The sequence below is a fragment of the Papaver somniferum genome, unplaced genomic scaffold, assembly GCF_003573695.1.
Source record: "Papaver somniferum cultivar HN1 unplaced genomic scaffold, ASM357369v1 unplaced-scaffold_125, whole genome shotgun sequence".
In the NCBI taxonomy this organism is placed as follows: domain Eukaryota; kingdom Viridiplantae; phylum Streptophyta; class Magnoliopsida; order Ranunculales; family Papaveraceae; genus Papaver; species Papaver somniferum.
In genome coordinates this window covers 7718680-7740139 of record NW_020621603.1, presented here as the reverse complement: position 1 = coordinate 7740139, position 21460 = coordinate 7718680, and the positions used below count along the sequence as shown (strand labels likewise).

The 21460-nt window shown below is 42.6% G+C and overlaps 1 long non-coding RNA gene across 9 annotated transcripts; it reads left to right on the top strand.

Moving 5' to 3' along the window:
- The first annotated feature begins 1164 nt into the window (after positions 1 to 1164).
- LOC113331232 lies at positions 1165 to 5530 on the top strand. 9 transcript variants are annotated; one of them, XR_003350822.1, is made up of 11 exons: positions 1165 to 1287; positions 1489 to 1525; positions 1823 to 1847; positions 2593 to 3442; positions 3617 to 3712; positions 3791 to 3961; positions 4221 to 4279; positions 4426 to 4548; positions 4915 to 4984; positions 5095 to 5310; positions 5495 to 5530. It is a non-coding gene; the product is annotated as an uncharacterized LOC113331232 (long non-coding RNA). The 9 variants fall into 9 exon arrangements; XR_003350824.1 differs by lacking the exon at positions 5495 to 5530 and adding an exon at positions 4629 to 4702 and having other exon boundaries at positions 5095 to 5487; XR_003350823.1 differs by lacking the exon at positions 5495 to 5530 and having other exon boundaries at positions 4430 to 4548; positions 5095 to 5487.
- Positions 5531 to 21460: the final 15930 nt, after the last annotated feature.

Here is a 21460-nt window from a genome sequence, read left to right as displayed (position 1 = left end):
AACCTGCCAGTTTGTGTCTAACAGGGACAATATTTTTTAAACATTTCCAGACAAAGAATTGTACCCTATGAGGAACTCTATAGTTCCAGAGTTTCTTCCACACCTCTTTAGGAATGTTATATCCTGTGATTATATTATTTACAGTGTTAGCATAAAGAGTATTATAAACACTCCTAACAGTAAATTTACCTTTCCTATCAGGCTTCCAGATCAGATAATCTTCACCAGATGAGGGTATGCTCACATTTAGGATAGTAATAGAGGTCTCTTGGTTAAAGATAGAGTATATAAGCTGCTCATTCCAAGTTCTAGTGCCAGGAAGAAATAAATCATTATTAATCAACACGATTGATGCAATACTAACGGGGTTACCAATCTAGAGATTCTGTTTATATAGATGGGTAATGCTCCGGTATTCTCCTAGTTGATCGTGTTAATTAGCATGGATTTATTTTTTTATTTTTTTAAATCAAACGTGGGAATTATTATTATGGAATTATAGTGCTCAATTATAGTACGTAAAGAATCAAAAAATAATTCTGAACAAATCGTGAAAAACACTGACAGCCTATGTTGCACGGACACGGGACACGGTTACGGGGACACGTTGAATCTTAAGAAAACAGGTAACGAGGACATGTTATATGTATTACTCACATCATTAAAACGAAAATTTACAGCAATATACTCAACAAATAATTATTCTAAAAATAAAAACGGGCACCTAGCTCAGCTGGTCATCCCCGTTTCCCAAAGTTTCATGCGCTCCAGGAGGTCACAGGTTCGAGCCCCCAATGGCGTAATATTGCATGGAATTACCCATGAAGCTCGCTGGTAGGTTAGCACGGAAACCTGTTCAATTAATGTAGTAGTATGTCGTTGGAGCTTAGCTTGTTAGGCTTCCAACTAGTTAATGTAATATTCTTTATCCAATAATAAAAATAATTGATTACTAATTAAATAAAATCTAACTCCTTTAAAATCCTAAGCTCATAAGGCTCCACGTTGAACGGTGACCCTCACCCACTCGCAGAATTGCTCCGCCACTTTTCCTCAAAGGAGAGAAAAACAAGGCGTTTTTTTGCTAAAATAAATATTTTTTATATTTATCATCCCGCAAAATAAAAAAAATTATTAGGGTTGCTTCTTCTTCGACCCATAACTTTCATCTGCTCATTCGATCCTCCTCATTTTTACTATTTTTTTTATTTCGCAGGTAAAGGTTTAAGCACAAAGGAGTGTTTTTACAAGTGAAGATATATCCATCTGAACCATACTTTAATTAGGGTTTGTTCTTTTCTTTATTTTCTTTATTTTTTGTGCTTTCGAATTAGGGTCCTAACCATATGGGTTTTTAAATTTTGGTTTTAGAAAAACCTAACCAAGATTACTTTTAGTTCGTTTTTGTTGTTCAATTTATATTTTGGCTTTCTGAATTAGCCTCGAATTAAGATTCTAATTATCTACAATTTTGTTTTTCTTTTGCAGGCGAGGGTTAATCTCTCTGCAACAATTGATAGACAAGGTTAATTTTTTATCTCCATTTTGTTTTGCTTATGATCTTTGCCCTGTTTAATCTAAGCCTTTCTTTATTTAACTCTAACTGAACTAATTATAAATTTTTCTTAAGGCTTTTGCCAAAAAACATATTAAAATTCTACACCTTATTCTCCTTATTCTTTTTGGACTTTTTTTTTTCTCCTTTGGAATTATGATTTATGTTTTGATTATAAAAAAATCAGAGAGCTTCTGTTGTTGCAAATATGGAATTATCTACAACAACTGTTCTGTTGATTGTTTTATTTTTTATTTTTGAATGCAGTTACAAATGGAACAATGAGCTTGAGGTTCGTAACTAGGCCTGTCAATATTTGTCCGATATCCGGTATCCGTTTTCGAGTATTCGAGATCCTATAGGATTTTATCCGTTTTATCGGATATTTCTTCCTTAACATATCGGAAACGGATTAGACCCCGTCCGAAATGTTAATATCCGATAGTATAGGAACTTATTTGTAATTTATCCTAATTTCGAGTCTAGTATCGGATATTGTCGGATAAATATCCCATAAGTGTCAATTATGAAAATGTTTTACAAGGATTTTTAAGCTTGTTTGTTATAACCGGATACTATCGGATATTTATCGGATATCCGACAGCTTAGCCTATCGGAATCGATATCTGATTTTGATATCCTATAGGATAGTATCGGATATCGAATATCCGGTAGTGCTTAACATGTCGGATATCGGATTTCTAAATATCCGACGGATATTCTTCCATGGACAGGCCTACCCGTAACCTGCTTGAAGTAAAACCTCAAGTGTTGGTTTTACAGCTGGACTATGAGGCTGTTCATTCTGGAGCTATTCTGCTTGAGGGTTTCTTAAAAACTATCACTATAATGTCGAAAGACCTGTTGACCAGGCCTGCCGCATGCGTGTAGTCACTCTTAATAATCCTAGGTATAGCTTGGATCATGTGTCTAACATTGAGCTTATACTGCAATGGCAGGAATTTGGATTTTCAAGCACAGCAATGTTGTCAATGGCTACTCAGTACTCATTGTTTACTAAATTTAATGTTTTGCAGGTCACATATGACGCACAAAATGTGTGTGCCTCGGTTAGCTGTCGAACGGTTAAGTATAAAGTGTGTGTGCACTACCAAAATAGATTTAAGGAGTATGTTACCACATGGATGTAGCATTCGTGTTGTTAATATTTGATCACAATCTAGCTTAAGTCTGCCGGCCCTTAAGCAAACATAACCATACTCTAAGGCTAATTCTTTTCAGAAACTGGGTTTGATCTTTTTTGTGGGTTCTTCTGATTTCTTTGAGATGACGTATTTAAACAGAATTAATTGCTGAGAAGGGTAATAATTAAGTGCATGCTTTGGAAGAATGGGATTCACATGAGTGTGGAGATAAGTTACTTGATGTGGAGAAAGAATGAGTATTTTTTTCATCATGAATTTTCTACTGCGGTTTGCAGTTCTTAAAATGGTTTGTTGTCCATTAAATGCAGCAAGACTGCCTATCCCCCGAGATCGTCCCCTCTTTTCTTTTGGTTGGCGTAATTAGCTTCATTGTGCTATGTCCAAGAATATTATTTTCATAATTGAGTCTTTAGTTTTTGTATTCTACTTGAAAATATATTATTTCCACATTACGAATTTGATTTTAGTCCATCATATGTTTTGGTTTTGCTCAAGATTTATCCATCAGATGAAAATTTCTTTATAAGATTTCTACTATTTTGACTTTGTAACTCATGGGATCTGTTCCTGTAATCTTTCTACACAAAATTTGAGTTCACAGGATGCAGAAGAAAAAAAATTTAGATCGTGTTTGCAACAATGGGAGTAACTGTGGAAACAACACAAATCTTCAAAAAGTGATTTTTAATGGATGTAGAGAGTGACCCCTTTCTTAAACTTGGTATCGGCTAAAATTCTCTTCTCTGTGGTTTTAAAGCTCCTTCTTAATTAACTTTATTCATATATATATTTTTACATAATTGGTTAAATGTTTGAGTAGTGTGGACGTACTATATAATTTTTTTGAGCACTATCTATTGGTCACTTGAAATATTTGTATGGATTTGTTTTACAGTGGATCATTTTGGGAAAAATGCTAGCATTAGTGCTCGAAAATGCATATAGTTCCATGCCAGAAAGAAAAAATATTCCTATAACATGGAGTAGTAAGGTAGAGGTTATAAACGCTATCAAACTTATGTTCAGTGCATTACATATGTATATCTACTATTGTTGTTTATAATTGCAGTCATATCCAGTGCGCGGAGATCCAGAGACAGATTTGGAAACAAAAATAAACTGTACACTGAAATTGTTTGTAGTTAATGGAGTGGAGGAAAATTGAGTTATGATCTTACTTATCATTAGCCTCAATATACTCCAGTTACTAAATTAGGGGTCTTGACAGCATGCGTGTAAGGTACGTAAAGATTTTGTCTAAGTCCAGTGGTTTCATTGTGCTTGATTATATCCTTAAAGTAGATGGGATGTTCATGTGTCATTACAGGTTATATAATAAGAATCCCTATTTTTGCCATGATTTTTTTTTGTAGATAGGTGATATGTATAATTGAGGACCTGCTTCTGTTTAGCAATACACATTGAACATGTAAGGTATCTTATGTGTCATTACAGGTTATATAATCAGAATCCCTATTTTTGCCGTGATTTTTTTGTAGATAGGTAATATGTATAGTTGAGGACCTGCTTCCTCTGTTTGGCAATACACATTGAACATGTAAGATATCTTATGTGAGAATGCATTTTATTCAAGCTACTAGATATCTATTACCCCTTTGATCGCTTAGAATTTTTATTATATACTGATCTTAACTAAAGATTCTACTTTTCATGTGGTTGCTGACCTTATCTTTTTTTGGACAGATAGTCACTCTTCAAGCTCAAAGAGAATTTACTCTCCCAGCATGCAATGTAAAGATAAATTTCTCCTGCAACTCACAAAAGTACCTCAAAACATTGATGTCTGATTAGATACCACAAGATACTGTGAGTTGTCTTCTCTTCCTTGTTGTATCTTAACTTCATTATCTTGAAGCTCTACTTATAGTATTAGAATTCAATTACAGTTCAGCAATGATCGTGAAAAAACACTAGAGGAATGCAATCTGAGATGACGTATATAATAGTCCCTCGGGTCATGGTAACACGAAAAAAGAACTGCTTTCCTCAAGTAGCTTAATTAATTTAAACGAATGGACATCAGCTTCGTAAGATCTTTTATTTAGTTTCTTTCCACATGTAGATTTACGAACCATGTGATAGATGTTCTTGCAAAAGATATTTTCATATTTTGAGTTAACACTCGCACTATTCAATGAAAATGAGTCCAACACTACCTTTAACTGCTTGCAGTCTTCAACACTGTCATAGAAGAGGGATCTTACACCAATTAAAATCACTGTGCATCTTTAACTTTCCTCGGGTAAGATTCATATCTCACAAAGCATTATTTACTTCTCTCAATGCAATCAGGTACTAGATCCATATCTCATAAAATCATTGTAGTATAATACATTGATACTGGATATATAGTTGGATCTCTACCGGGTACTGGATCCATAGATGCTGGATAAGGGCAATATGTTGTACACAATCCAACAAGAAGGAAAGCTCAGCAACAAATAAAAAGAGGCGTCGTACAATTACAGTTCTCTTCAATGTCATAACATCAGTTGGTTGGTCCTGGACCTGGAGTATTCCGATCTGAAGTTAACTGCGACCTCAAGGATTAAGAGAACTTGAGTTAGGGTATTTATCAGTTTGAAAAATTATTCATGATTAGTGAATCTCTACTTATGCGTCTTTTTATTCTTCCTTCTATGTTCTGGAATGCATTACATGAAGAACACACGCTCAAGAAGTAAGTCACTTTGAAAAAATGAAGTACTACTGTGTGTACACATATATCTCACTATCGGACACGTGTATACAGAAAGGTACGTGGAAAGCATGCAAGCCAAGACATCAAAACACGATGCGTCGCGAAGCACCAAATAAACCCCTAGGAGTTGCTTTATCTCATCCCCAGAAGAGGAGCTAAGATCAACGGTGGAGAGAAAGTTAGTTGACACGGACTGACAGGGGCAGAAGACACTTGTCTGACACGAGCAGACCCCTCAACCACCCACATTAAACACTCTGCTCAGTGCACGTGTCGACCGACCTATGGAACGAGCGAAGATGCCTCCGCGGGATCGAGGGGGAAACGCAGACCTCTGCGTGATGGACAGAAGACACTAGAAGATAAGGTTCCAACGGTCTTCAGAGATGGGTCCCACGTTCCTACCTTATAAATACCCAATCTCCACAAAGGGGGAAGGGGATCGAAAAAACATCAGGAGAGAGAGAGAGAGAGAATAGCAAAGGTAAGGAATCCCATAGGGGAGAGAAATATGTAAACCCCAAGTCATTCAACTATTCGTGTAACCGTGAATAATATAGTAGAACAACAAACCCCGTGGATGTAGGCCTTAGTGCTGAACCACGTAAACCTTGGTCTTATTTACATTTCAGCACTTTACATTCATCTAGTTCCGCATGCATTTGCTTATATATGTTGCTTTCCTTTTATATTTGTACCCCATGCATAATCGCTACGCACGGGGAAGTTGGAGGAGGCCATGATAAACCCGTGGGTCTTGAGCCAATGAACCCACATCAGGGTATCACCATCGTAATCTCTTTAGACTTTAACAATTGATTGCGGGCACGCAGACCCCGCGTAGTTCGTGTGTCCACAATTTGGCGCTAGAAACAGGGACTTCGTCCCGGTAAAAGATTTATCTTGTCCTGTGATTTCATTCTAATTTGGCATACGATTGCTCCGATTTTATCATCTCTGACTGTATAGATCATTCGTCAACAGTATTATATTCAAAAACCCACTTTTTGCCTTCGATAAGAGTTAGTGTTCCAAGCATGGGTTATTGTCCTAATCCGTCGGATTTACAATTTTCATAGTTTTTTTTTATATACTAAAGATCGCCTTTAATAAACCCGCTTTTGAAAAATTGTATTTCGACAACTAACCCGCTTCACGCGGATATTCCCGTTTCTGTTTGAATAAATTTATACAGAGAGAACGTGTTGTGAGTAAAGAAGGCGAGTTTACGCTAGATTTCGTCAACAAAAAGGCACGTGATGGAGAAGACGCAGGAAGCAGGAAAATCCAAAGCTTTGTCAAAAGAAACACCCCGGACAACCCCGATCATCACCCGAAGCAAGCAGAAAGGAGATAAAACTAAAATGACCAATCGAAGGCAGGATACCACTGAAATCACTTCACCCATGAACGCTAATTCTGTTGCAATGGCGGCTCTCAGAGCAGCAACGATAAAATACGGGGAAGCCGCGGTAGTCCCGAAGGCTGCGGAGGCTAGCAATACATTCACCATGAGTCAACTTAACCAACCAAGGGAAAGGGTGGATGAATCCAGAACATTCCAACCCGCGCATCTGCTAACCTTTGGAATGCCGCTAACAAATAACCAGAATCAAACCATACCGGCGGCTCGGGCACTGCAGAGGGGCGCTCACTCCAATTTGGAAACACCAGCAACAGAAGTGGAACCCCTGCCACCTTTAGTACAGACCATGGAGGAGGGCGGCGCCACGGCTGTAGCGGCACGTGCGGGGACTCCCAATCAGGGGTCCAACCAATCACACCAACTAATGGCTGAGCTCGAGGAACTGAGAAGGAACCAACAGGTTTACGCAGAAGCTGTAGCACTTTTGGCCAGAGAAAATCAAGATTTAAAGGAGCGGATTGCTCTAAGCACAAAGACCAACCAACAACTTGATGAAGCAAGCTCCAAAGCACCAGAGCCAAACCAAGACGGCAGAGTCGTCCTAGCGACTAATGAAGACGCGACAAGGAGACATAGCGTATCCGACCTGGATTATGACGATGGAGAATCAAACGGAAATGATCTGAAGAATTTAGAACACCAACGCGCAATGGAGGAACTGCGAGATGAGATGATGGCAGAGATCAGGCAATTGAAAAATAAACAAGGAGGGGGAAGGTTAGAAGAGGTTATGAGAGAAGCTAACTCCACGCCCCTGACGCATCGCTTGGCCAACACCCCTATTCCCCTGAAATGCCCTGTCCCGACGTTCGAATGCTATGATGGGTCCAGCGACCCTGCTGCACATGTTCGGTACTACAACCGCGTCCTAGCGAGATGGGGACAGAACGACGCCGTACTCTGTAGATACTTCCCGTCAAGTTTGAAGGGATCGGCGTTATCATGGTTTGATAATCTGCCACCAAACTCCATACACTCATACGACCAACTGGCAGAGAAATTCTTAAGAACATACATGTACAACAAGACTGTAAACACGGGGATGGATAAGCTTTTTTCACTAGCAATCGGCTACAAGGAAACCACGAGGGAATACACAAACAGATGGCATAGGATCTGCCAAGCCATAGGAAGCGTGGACCCAGTGGTAAGCATCAATTGCTATAAGTGGGGCTTGGACCGAATGAGTCCCCTATTTGTTGAAATTCACGGGAGCGTGCCCAAGACAGAAGGCGATCTCCGAATAATTATCGAGAAGCACGCTCGACTTGAAGAAATTAAACGGGAAAACCCGAGGGCATATCCGCAGAGGTCTCACCGTACCAATTCAGCAGAACAAACCAATGGGGCCAAAAGGGGTTCCTCAGATGAGAGACCTCACGAAGATAGAAAGGAACGGAGGGATGAACGAAGAACAGGCGACCGAAAATTCGAAGACCAAGTTTACACGAAACTCAACGCTAGCTGTGCTCGTATCCTGCGGGAGATCAAAGGGAGGGAAAACTTAGAATGGCCATGGTCTAAGGGAAAGCAGCCCCCAAGATCCGAGAAGTCTAAAGATTACTGTGAGTATCACTGTTTCAACGGACACCAGACCGAAAAATGCAAGAACCTTAAAATAATGATCCAAAAATTAATTGATGCGGGAGAGCTCAAACATTACATACGGAAGGAGGTTACCGAGGACAGATCCAAACGAACCAAACCAGTCCAACTTCCGGAAGAAAACCGAACAATCAACACCATCTCGTGTTCCGAAGCCACAGGACCCTCGCTCACAGCACAGATTGGAAAAAGGTTACGGAAGCAATTCGAAGATCGCTGCGAGTTATATAAGGTCGATGGAATAACAGTGGACGAACATGAAAAATGGATGGAATTACCTGTCATCTTCGATGCCGAGGATATCGAAGAAGATATGGAAGACCATAACGATCCCTTGGTCCTGACATTACCAATAGCGGGATGTAACCTCAAAAAGATCCTCATAGACGGGGGAAGCTCTGTGAATGTCCTATTCTATGACGCATTCAAGCGGATGAAGCTCCACGATGAACAGTTGATGACCTCTTATCACACCATCTACGGATTCAATGGAGCGGCCACAAAGCCCTTGGGAGACATTGTGTTACAGGTTAACGCAGGGCCCATGAAACTGGATACCCGATTCAGTGTGGTGGATACCCCTTCCCCCTACAACGCCATTATTGGACGACAGTGGGTACACAAGCTCAAAGGAGTTGCGGCAACATACCACCAGTACCTCAGATTTCCAACACCCGAGGGAATTATGGAGATCAAGGGAGATCGAATCGCTACACGAGAATGCCAGGCCACTCAGGATCATATCAACAACGAGCAAGAAGAACAGCGAAAAATCCGAAGAGTAAGAAATCAAGAAACCACGCAAGAGAAAGCCGTGGAACTATTCCTTAAGGAAACCACAGGAAAAGGCTTGACGAAAGAGGGTAATGTCCGAGGCTCGGAAACAAGTACCTCAACAATCAACAAAGAGCAGAAACACGCCAAATAGCAATTAAAGAGCGCCCCAGTCCTCGGAAACCCAAGGCCTATGTTCACACCCGTGGAACCCACTAAGGAAATCAACATAGGAACGGAAGAAGACCCGAAGAGGGTCAAAATCGGGACCATCATGGGCGAAGGGAGAGAACATTCCTTAACCAAATTACTTAAGGAATATGCGGATGTGTTCGCCTGGAAGTTAGGAGATATGCCAGGGATCGACCCAAAAGTAATCCAACATGAACTACGCATCAAACAGGGCACCCCCCCGTTCAGGCAGAAAATACGAAAAGTGGCTCCAGAATATCATGAGGCGGTAGAAACAGAACTTCGGAAGCTACTAGACGCAGGATTTATCAAGGAAGTCAAGTATCCTACCTGGATATCCAACATGGTCATTGTTCCTAAGAAAAATGGAGGGGTTAGAATATGCATCGACTTTACCAATCTCAACAAGGCGTGTCCAAAGGACAGCTATCCCCTGCCGAGCATAGATCAACTGGTTGAAGCAGTTGAAGGGTACGAGGAGCTGTCGTTTATGGACGGATACTCTGGTTACAACCAAGTAGCCCTGGCAGAAGAAGATCAGCAACACACAGCATTCTATACACCACATGGCCTTTATTGCTATACCAGAATGCCTTTCGGGCTCCGAAACGCAGGGGAAACATACCAAAGGATGGTCGATGCTATCTTCAAACCATGGATTGGAGGAACCCTAGAAGTCTACGTGGACGACATGCTCGTCAAAAGCAAGCTGCGTAAAAATCACCACCAGGACCTGAGGAATATTTTCAATGCAATGAGACAGCATCACATGAAAGTAAATCCGGAGAAATGTACTTTCGGTGTCACCTCAGGGAAGTTCCTCGGTTATCTGGTGACGAAAAGGGGCATCGAGGTAGACCCAGCTAAGATTCAAGCCATAGTAGAGATGCCGTCACCAAAGAATCTAAAGGAAGTGCAGAAGCTCAATGGGTCCATAGCAGCGTTAGGCAGATTCATTGCACGGTCTTCGGACAAGTGCAAACATTTCTTCAATATTCTTAAGAAAGGGAGCAGGTTCGAATGGACCGCCAATTGCGAGGAAGCATTCCAAAAGATCAAAGAACATCTAGCTTCGATCCCTATCCTGCAGAAACCTGACCCTGACGAAGTTTTGGCACTGTACATAGCAGCAACGGAGGACGCAGTCAGCGCGGTATTAGTCAAAACCAATACAAAAATAGAACAGCCTATCTATTACGTCAGCAAGACGCTCAATCCCGCGGAAAGAAATTATACTAAGATTGAACAACTCATCCTCGCACTGGTATGGGCTACCCAAAAACTGAGAACCTACTTCCTAACTCACTTCGTCAGGGTACCATGCAGAGCACCATTGGAAGCAGTCCTCAAAAGCGGGCCGAATAGCCAAATGGAACACCCATCTGGACCAATTCAACATCATTCATGAAATTCAACATTCTCAGAAGTCCCAAGTTCTGGCAGATTTCTTAGCAGACCTCCCTCTAGACAACGACGAAGAGATCAAGGGAATACCAGAAGCCGAGGAAGCAATCAAGGATCCAATGGATATCCTCGAACCTACGAGTCATAGACAATGGGAAGTCTTCGTCGACGGATCTAAAAATAAGGAAGGGGCAGGAATAGGCATTGTCATCATCACCCCAACTGGAGAAAGGATCATACAGGCACTTAGATTGGAATTCAAAGAGCATACCAATAACATTGTTGAATACGAAGCTGTCATACATGCCCTACGTATAATAATAGAGATGGGGGTAACCGATGTAAGGCTGACAAGTGATTCGCAGCTGGTCATACGGCAAATCGCGCTCGAATATAATGTGTACGATGACACCCTTTCAGCTTACATGGCATTGGTCCAAACATTGGCTTCACAAATCCCGAACATTAAGTTCCGGCACTTATGCAGAAGGGACCTCAGGCATGCGGATGCCCTAGCATACATATCATCCATGTTGAGGGATAAAAATGTCGAAGGTATTAAAATAGCAAGGGTATACGAGCCTTCGATTGCATCTCAATTCTCCTTCGCTACCAATCAAGATACGATGGAAGAATATATTGAAGACCAAGTAGGAGAAGACATCCATAACGACTTTGATGAAGAAATCTTGTCAAAAGCAAATCAAGACGAAGATTTCAGTAATGAAGATGACTGGAGGGTGACAATACATGCATTCCTCGACAAAGGAAGCCTACCTGCGGATCGGAAGCAAGCTAGAAAGACGCTCTCCAAAGTGGGAAGATACGATCTTCGGGACGGGGTCCTGTATAGAAAATCTTTCCTCGGACCATTACTACGCTGCTTATCCCGAAAAGAAGGGCATCGAATTCTAACGGATATCCATTATGGTGACGCAGGGAATCATAGCGGTATGAGATCACTAGCTGACAAGGCAAAAACGCAAGGATATTACTGGCCGACCATGATACAAGATGCTGCGAGGATGTCCCGACGATGCGAAGAATGTCAGCGCTTCGCGAAAAAAATCCACGCGCCGGCAACATTGTTAAACTCTGTCGATAGCCCGTGGCCATTTGCAAAATGGGGAGTAGACATCGTCGGGCCTTTCATCGAAGGATCCAGGAAGAGACGATTTTTGATAGTAGCCACGGACTACTTCAGTAAATGGGTGGAGGCTAAGGCCTTGGCCAGGATTAGAGACGCGGATGTGTTCACTTTCATATTCCAGAACATCATTTGCAGATTTGGTATACCTGCTGAAATTGTGTCTGATAACGGCAAGCAATTACAGGGAAAAAATATAGACATGCTCTTCGACACCTTTAAAATAAGAAAGAACAAGTCCACCCCCTTATACCCTCAAAGCAACGGACAAGCGGAAGCTACCAACAAGACCCTCGCCCTTATACTCAAAAAACAATTAGACGAGCATAAGGGAAGATGGTGCGAAAAACTGCACAATGTCTTGTGGGCATACAGGACAACACGAAGGTCCGCTACCGGGGAATCCCCGTTTCTTCTTACTTATGGAGCTGAAGCAGTCATACCTACGGAAATCCTCATGCCAACCACGAAGACTGAAGCCTGGGAGAAAAACCTAACAACAGATATGATGTTAGAAAGGTTGGACGACTTGGAGGGAAGAAGGGAAGTAGCATTGCAAAAGATGGAAAATTATCAACGAAGACTAGCAAGGGAGTACAACAAAAAGGTAAAGCTACGAAATTTTGTAGAGGGACAGTATGTGTTGAGAACAATCCCACGATATCAGCAAGAAAAGAAATGGGGAAAGTTAGCACCTACATGGGGAGGACCGTTTATGATCCACGACATTGCGGGTAATGGTTCTTACTACCTTCGTAATCTAAAAGGTGAGGTCCTCCGGCATCCTTGGAATGCTAAATGGCTCAAACCATACTTCCCATAGAAGCAACGCAGATTTGAATCTGCTGGGAATATACCAGAAGAAGAAAGGAGCCTCCCCGCCCAACATGTTTCTATCTCTGGAAGAGGAATTGCAGACCTCAACTTATCAATTAAACAAGCTTTCAAATTATCAAGTCTGTGGAATCTACCTACAATATTGGGGAAAGTAGTTAATCTACAATCTCTCAGGGCTCCCCCATCAGTATCCATAAATGTAGGACCAGGGGGAAGGCACCCAGCAGAAAGAGATACCCAACCAATCTTAAGGCAACGGGTCGACGGAATGGGTGCGTACATATTTTACGCCCCATATCCTAGAACGTTGCCCCGGCCCCCACCGTCTGGGAATCCTCTGGCCCAGGATTTGCCAGCGGGGTGACAGGTCTCAAGACGATCACGAAGGTACCTTCCTTTCGTATCGCACTCAAAAACACTTTAACTTTTGTTTTGATTTTTCACAAACTTAAAATACAAAAACATTGTAGGTATATCAAGAAGAGGATTCATTTCATAAAGGGTGATTACAAGAAGTGAACGGCCAAAGCCAAGGATACACAATCAAAAAACATTCCTTTTACATCGTTACAAAAAGCACAATTATGCCGCGGACCCTACAGAACGCTGCCATCTCTACCTAGGTGGCGGTCCCGTCGTCAGGATTTTTCCGAAGACTTGATGGGACGCTCCCACCAGAAGAGGGGCCCGAGGAGCTGGGCAATGCAGCAGGAACGGGACGACGAGGGTAGTTCTTCACGAGACCATGTTCATTCCGTAGGCCAAGCTCTATCCTCTCCAGCATCTTGTTCGTCTCCTCAGCCAATTGACAACGAGCCTTATGTTTAATAACTGTTGTCCGCTGTTGGGCTTGGGATAATAACGAGGATAGCCGATTCACTTCTCTGGAAGCAGCACCAACGGCCTCCTCGCGGGTGGCTGCTAAAGTCTTGAAGTGATTGGTTTGTTCCTCTTGCTGTGCTAAGGAAGATTGAGCCTTTTCAAGTTCTTCATTTGTGACGCGAAGGCGTTCCTCGAGCCCTGAAAAAGACAACACCACGGAATTAGCGTAGAAAACAAACAAGATCACACTCGATGAATTGGGATTATACCTTCGACACAAGCCGAAGCCTCTTCATATTCATTAACAACCGCATCTCGCGCTTCATCAAGATGATCATATTCCGCGGATAATTTCTTATAGTCTAGTTGAAGGTTGGTGAGAGTAAATTGACAGGCATCTAATTCTACCTGCTTCATCGAGTCCACATGACGAAGGTGGTCGACCTCTTTATTTATCTCTGAGACCCCTTTGCTGAGTCTATACATGCACACTTCAAGATTCCTCTCAGACTCAGCAAGACGGGCTACATCGGCACGAGACGCGGAAAGAGCATTGCTGAGAGCATAGACTTCAGCACGAGCATCATCTCGTTCCCTGGCAAGACCAAGCATATTATCTTGGACCCCTGAAAGAGGAATGGACCGCGCCGTCTGTAATTCTTCTTCCAATAGCTGAATCCTAGATTCCAACAAGGAAGTACGCTCGCGGGCTTCCCGCAGATTATCACTGGTCCACAGCAGTGTGCCATTAAATAAAGCACGATCATGGTTGTACAGATTTTGCATGTCGACCATCTGAACATGCCGCGCGCGCCATACTTCAGCCCGAGCATCCCATTTCCTAGCCTCACTCTTAATCTTCTCAACCAAATCTCTAATACGAGATCTTTGCCGAGCTCTCTCGTTTCGAAGCCATACCAGCTCGGGGATGCCACCCACTGGACATAGGGTGGGGAGACTCAGACAGAACAACTAAGAGATAAAAGAATGACGACATACGGCGAGGGAAAAGAACCAAACCTGTGAAAGTGGAAACTTGGCTACGAGTTTGCTCTAACTCAGCGCGCACTGCAATAAGTTCTGAACGAAGATCGGCCTCTGCTTCACCCAGTTTTTCTTTCTCCTTAAGGCTTTTCTTCAGCTCTTCTATTTCCACCTCCGCCGCAGATAATTCCTTTTCCCGATGACGAAGCTTAGCCTCGAGCTTCAGAGATTTTGCTTTAAAGAACCGATATAGCACGTGGTTGCAATGCTCGCTCTTCATCATCTACACATCAAAATGACAAAACATTATTCAATCGAAGCGTCCTATTCTCACGAACAAGCATGTACGAAAATTTACCTCCAGCACACGCTGTTGCGGGAAGCCATATTGATACCCGTCGGCAATAGCCATCATATCGGCAACAGAAGTAGGAGGCTCCGGCACGAGGGTAGCTTCGGGAACGGTCAACCTTTTTCCCCAGGCTTCAGACACCTGCGCCTCCGAAGACATCTCCATCATGCGACGGGTATACGCGGTTGATTCCTTTTCCCCAACAACCACAGGAGCAGGATGAGAGACAAACAGAAGATTCTTCTCCTTAAACCAACTCATGATGGCATCCTCACCCTCAGACATCGGCGACTGGGGAAGACTATCGGCGGGCGCGTCAACAACAGATTTTTCTTTGACCGACTCGACCCCCTCAGCATGAACGTTGGCATGTTCTCCCGCGCCTACATGCACAGCAGGCTCCTCCGCACCAACACCTTCTACAGCAGCATCACCATTACCATCACCACCAAGAACATCCCAATCGTCATTAGGGGAAAGTAAAGAGAAGTCCTCGGGAAAATCGAGGGCTTCGTCAAAGAACTCCCCCGTGGAATACATCCGATCGAAAGAAAATTCTTGAGAAGTGGGGAGGGTATCCATGACATCACCAGCAGGGACGGAAACATCCTCGATGACAACATCATCCGCCACTACACCCTTGTTCCTTCCTTCATCACCGACGAGACCAGCGAGGACCTCTTCTTCGGCATTGATAGGGGAGGTACCATTACGTTCCTCCCCATCTGTAATCTCGTCCTCAGCAAACTCTTCGTTCACAGGACTAGTAACTTCTTCTTGGGCCTCAACCTCGCCCACCACCATAGTAGAAGACTGCTTCGGCCTAATCTTTTTCTTCTTCAATACCTAAAACCGACACCACAAAGGAATTATTCTTCCCATCCGATGGAAGTTATAAAAACGAAACACAACTAGAATCTGCGTACCTGAGCAGCTGAGATATTCTTCGATGGGAGTATAGCACCGGAACCATCCTCCTCGTCTCCCTCTACGACATCCAGGGCATAAGGAAAATTCATGCCCGCAAAGTTCAGACGCCAGGGGCAGAAATCTCCATAGCGAGCGGGAGGAGATTCGCGCGGCTTACTATTCTCGGTTGGCCGCCATCCGCGGGAACCGGGAATCCAACCGTAAGCCCACGGACCTACTATCTCAATGACAGTGGCGTGCCACTCGTAGTCATGATCGCGCTTGATCCTTTCTCGCGCGGGGAATAGTTTCCGACGATTGGAGGCCTCCGTGCCAGGAACATACTTCAGCTTGGCATCACTGACCTCATTTAACAGACGAATCTCGCCTCGAGGAGCAGGAAGATTCCGAAGGCTGACACTCCACGGCTTGCGATTCCTGCTATTGACGTAATCACCGAAGGAGTTATTGAAATTTTCAGGAGTGTACCATTCCTTCTCCAAGGGATTGGGGACGTAGCAGGTCATCGACGTTTCCCCCTTACTCCGCAGATAGCATTCCTTCAGGGCGCGGAGATAATTCCCCGATAATTGGGATACGGAACGGCTATGAGTATTTGTGGAAGAACCCTCACGACTAGCGAGCACGTCGTAGTAGAAGGAATCACCCGATTTGTACAACGGCATCATCAGACCAGCCTCGAAGGCCCCAACCGTCGTTAACAAGTGAAATTCATCGAATTTGCACTTAGAGATCAGCTCATACGTAATATCATCCTCGGGGGCATAAAAACGAACCCCGAAGGCTTGGAGCTCATGCTTCTCCTTGAATATTTCGAGATCGATATGCTTAAAGGTTACTTTTTTCCTGCTAACAGAAACACTGCGTATCAAGGGAACAGCCTCTTCCTCCTCGGCGGGGCCGGATGAACTAACAAACGCTTCAGACGCTTTTTTCTTCACGGGGGGATTCTTTGAAGATCCAGCCGCAGGAGCTACGCCCTTTGTATTCTTCCCTTTAAAAGTTGGAGAAGACCGTAGATGAGGCTCGGGCACTAACGAACGTAAAGGAGGAACGTCAAAAGCAACAGCGCGGGGAGGAGCCTGCGTACTCCGAGTCTCTTCACGAGGACGCACCATTGAGTGATTCAAGACTCTCCGTGAGCCGGACGGAATTATCGAAGGAATCTCTTCCCGAGAAGACGAGGCTCTCGCTCCGGAAGAAACTCGACTCCGACGAACATCATCTTGAGACTCTCGACGCTGAGGAGATCTCGACAACCTAGAATCAGGAGTCTCATAAGTAGGCCGCGGACGGTCAGACATGGCTGCGGAAAGAATAAAATCAAGAACAGGTTACACACACTAACCAAAAATCAAAAAACACATTCATAGCAATACAACCCCGATAACATAGCAACCCTAAAATTAGGATACAATCTCAATACTCCACCCTCGAAGTAATGGTTGCCTTAATTTAAGATGAAGAACAGGGGCAAACTAGTATGCAAGCATCAGAAAAAGTTCTTCATCACAAACAAGGAACAACAATAGCAGAAAATTCACAAATCAACACGGCATAAAACAGTGAAATCAAGAAAAGAAAAACTCACCGGCAAAAACAGCAAGTAGAAGAAACAAACAGGGGAAGATCTCAGGTGCAATAAAGACTGACAGAATTTAAGATCACAGGTGCAATGAAGACTGACAAAGAATTTAAGGTCACAGGTTTAATGAAGGCAGGCAGGAAACTTAAAGGAAGAATGAACTGAGAGAGTGTTTAGGAAGAATGAAATTAAATTTCCTCTCTATCCTTAAAATACCCGAAAGAAAAGAGGAAATTAAGGGAGAAATAGGAAAACGTGCCCGTTACATAAGCAGTTAATGCACGAATAAAAGACGTGCCCAAGTATCTAGGAGAAGTTATTAGGAGTGAGAAGAATGTGCGACGATAGTTTTTCTTCAAGGCACCCATTAGTCAGTTAAGCCTGAAGAAAAGGGGCAAATTGTGTACACATATATCTCACTATCGGACACGTGTATACAGAAAGGTACGTGGAAAGCATGCAAGCCAAGACATCAAAACACGATGCGTCGCGAAGCACCAAATAAACCCCTAGGAGTTGCTTTATCTCATCCCCAGAAGAGGAGCTAAGATCAACGGTGGAGAGAAAGTCAGCTGACACGGACTGACAGGGGCAGAAGACACTTGTCTGACACGAGCAGACCCCTCAACCACCCGCATTAAACACTCTGCTCAGTGCACGTGTCGACCGACCTATGGAACGAGCGAAGATGCCTCCGCGGGATCGAGGGGGAAACGAGACCTCTGCGTGATGGACACAAGACACTAGAAGATAAGGTTCCAACGGTCTTCAGAGATGGGTCCCACGTTCCTACCATATAAATACCCAATCTCCACAAAGGGGGAAGGGGATCGAAAAAACATCAGGAGAGAGAGAGAATAGCAAAGGTAAGGAATCCCATAGGGGAGAGAAATATGTAAACCCCAAGTCATTCAACTATTCGTGTAACCGTGAATAATATAGTAGAACAACAAACCCCGTGGATGTAGGCCTTAGTGCTGAACCACGTAAACCTTGGTCTTATTTACATTTCAGCACTTTACATTCATCTAGTTCCGCATGCATTTGCTTATATATGTTGCTTTCTTTTTATATTTGTACCCCATGCATAATCGCTATGCACGGGGAAGTTGGAGGAGGCCATGATAAACCCGTGGGTCTTGAGCCAATGAACCCACATCAGGGTATCACCATCGTAATCTCTTTAGACTTTAACAATTGATTGCGGGCACGCAGACCCCGCGTAGTTCGTGTGTCCACATACTGAGTTCCAAATTTACCATGAGATAACCTAGAACAATGGGATTCTTGGTTGTTCACCTGATGGAATCATTGGTATACGAAGAAATTTTCACCAAAATCTACAATTTCTACATATATTACTATTCTTCTACCTTTTTCTTTACAAGTTATCTTTTGTTCATACATGTACATGTATTCTTGGACCGAGGTAGTGGTGTTGCATACACTCAACATAAACCCTCATTTGCATTTCAGATGACCGTGTAAGCCATGATACATGTGAAACAGGTTGAGGTTAAATATAAGTATCTATCAATTCATTGCTTAATGGCTAATGGTGAAATCTGCAGTCGAGAAATTTTGAAATTTTGATTTGTGGAAGTCATTCATGGGCTGGAAGATTAACTCCCCCTGAATTCGACCACTACCTCTGACCAATATACTCTTAATTATGCTCTCTAATTTATATTACTGATAGAGAAATCATGACCTTACAAGCGGTTGTACATTTTAATCACCATTCAACCGTATAAATACGATTATGATGGAACCTAACTGTATACATTTTTGGTATTGTGTATCTCTTACGCCTCAATTTTATCTTCATATTTGAATCTAAATTTTATCTCCATGTTTAATATGAAATCAAAAATCCTAAGCGACGGGACAGGACGAGGCGAAGTCGAGCCACACCAAATCAAATCAGGATGGGAGGAGGCGAGGTGAAGCCGAGCTTTACCACATCAAATTGGGACGGGGCGAGGCCGAAGCCGAGCTTTACCAAATCGGAACTGGGCGAAGCGAAGCCGAGCTTTACCAATTCAAATCGGGACAGGGCGAGGCGAGGCAGGCGAAGCCGAGCTTTACCAAAACGGGACGGGACGAGGCGAGGTGAAGATGCTCCTAATAAAAAAGGATCGCGACGGGCGGAGCGAAGCCGTGCAACACCAAATCAAAAATGCATCGGGACGGGGCGGGGGGAATCCGAGCTTTACCAATTCAAATCGGGACGGGACGAGGCGAAGCCGAGCGTTACCAAATTGGGACGGGGTGACGTGAGGTGAAGCCGCTCCTAATAAACAAGGATCGCGACGGGCGGGGCGAAGCCGAGTCACACCTAATCAAAAATGTATCGTGATGGGGAGGGCGAAACTCCACGACACCTAATAAAAAATATGACTAAAAGAACAAAAATGCCCGAGCGTAGCACGGCACAAAATCTAGTTACAATGTAATAATGATAAAGTTTTTCATAACCAATGCTTGGATTTAACTAAAAGGAGAATAAATTACCGTCACATTTAGTTCATTTTGATTTTTTCAAACAACAATGAATCATTTATGACGTGTCCAATTGGTATATACAAAGTGCTCGATGTCGATTTTTACGTGACATGTGATGTGGTATGTCCATCGTGTATCCGGAAGTATTGTGTCTATTCGTGTATCCAACACGGTTACGACATCTTTCTTGGCGTGTCTGTGCAACATAGCAGCAATTTATCACCTAAAATGAGGGTTGACAAATTTATTTATTTCTTAATGCTACTATAGCAGACATGATTCATAATGGCAGATGGGTTTGTACCTTTCGAAGACATTTGAACGCTAGCGAGCAACTTGAATGGGATCTTCTTAAGAGAAATTTAGGCACTCCACCTGCTCTTAATGGAGACGAAGATGAAGTTGTAGTAATGGCCAATTTCATGACTAAACTATGAATTGCTGGTGGAAAAAGTAATAGATTGCGTTTTCTCGAAGTATCTATGGAAAAAGGATATACCCCTAAGGTGAGCTTTTTGGTTTGGACCATGTTTCATAATTCACTTCCTACCAAGGATATGCTTATTCATAGAGGTATCCATGTACCCAATAATATATGTGCTCTCCGTAACATGGAGAAAGAAAATGATACACATCTGTTGCTTCACTGTGTGTATACACATGAAGTCTGGATTATTTCATCAAAGCGTTGAGAATCTTTTGGGTCCTTCCTTGCACTATACAAGGATTCTTTGATGAATGGAACTACAACATGTTAAGGGGAAGAAGTAGAGAGGTGGCTACAGTGATGCACTTGGCACAAATTTGACACATTTGAAAAGAAAGGAATAACAGAGTTTTTGGATCTCGTCGAATGTCTGTTATAGAACTCACCTACAAGATTAAATAGACGATCGTCCTCTGGTTTTGTAACAAGCAGACATTTAGATTCACGAGTTGTAATAACAATCTTTTTAACTGGGAGAATACTGTCAATATGTAAATCTCCTAGTTCTCTTGTTTTGGATTTTCATTTTTCCTATTAATATAAACCTCTTCTTTCGATTTTTTTTTAGTTCTTGAAAATTGATGGATCATGAAGATTTTAAGTTTGTGAGAACCCATCCCTCACCATATATAAATTTAGGTTTGTGAGAAAAACGATTTTAAGGGTGCTTTTCCACGATACGTGAGACTTTTCAACTCATAAGAGCATACACGGTCACGACCGAAAATACTTAAAAACCCAAGCACAATGGGGGTTGTCATGACTGACGAAAGAAGAACTATGCCATATTTGGCGGGCGAATTTGGTATTTGTCAAATATGGTCCCAGCTGAACTTAGTTTCTTTTTTTTTCTCTTTTTTTTTTTTAAATTTATATTCTAACTTAATTCAATTTAATGGGTTGAACAACATAGATGTTCGATTACATTTTATTTATTTATTTTTAGTTGAACATCGAGTTCGAATAG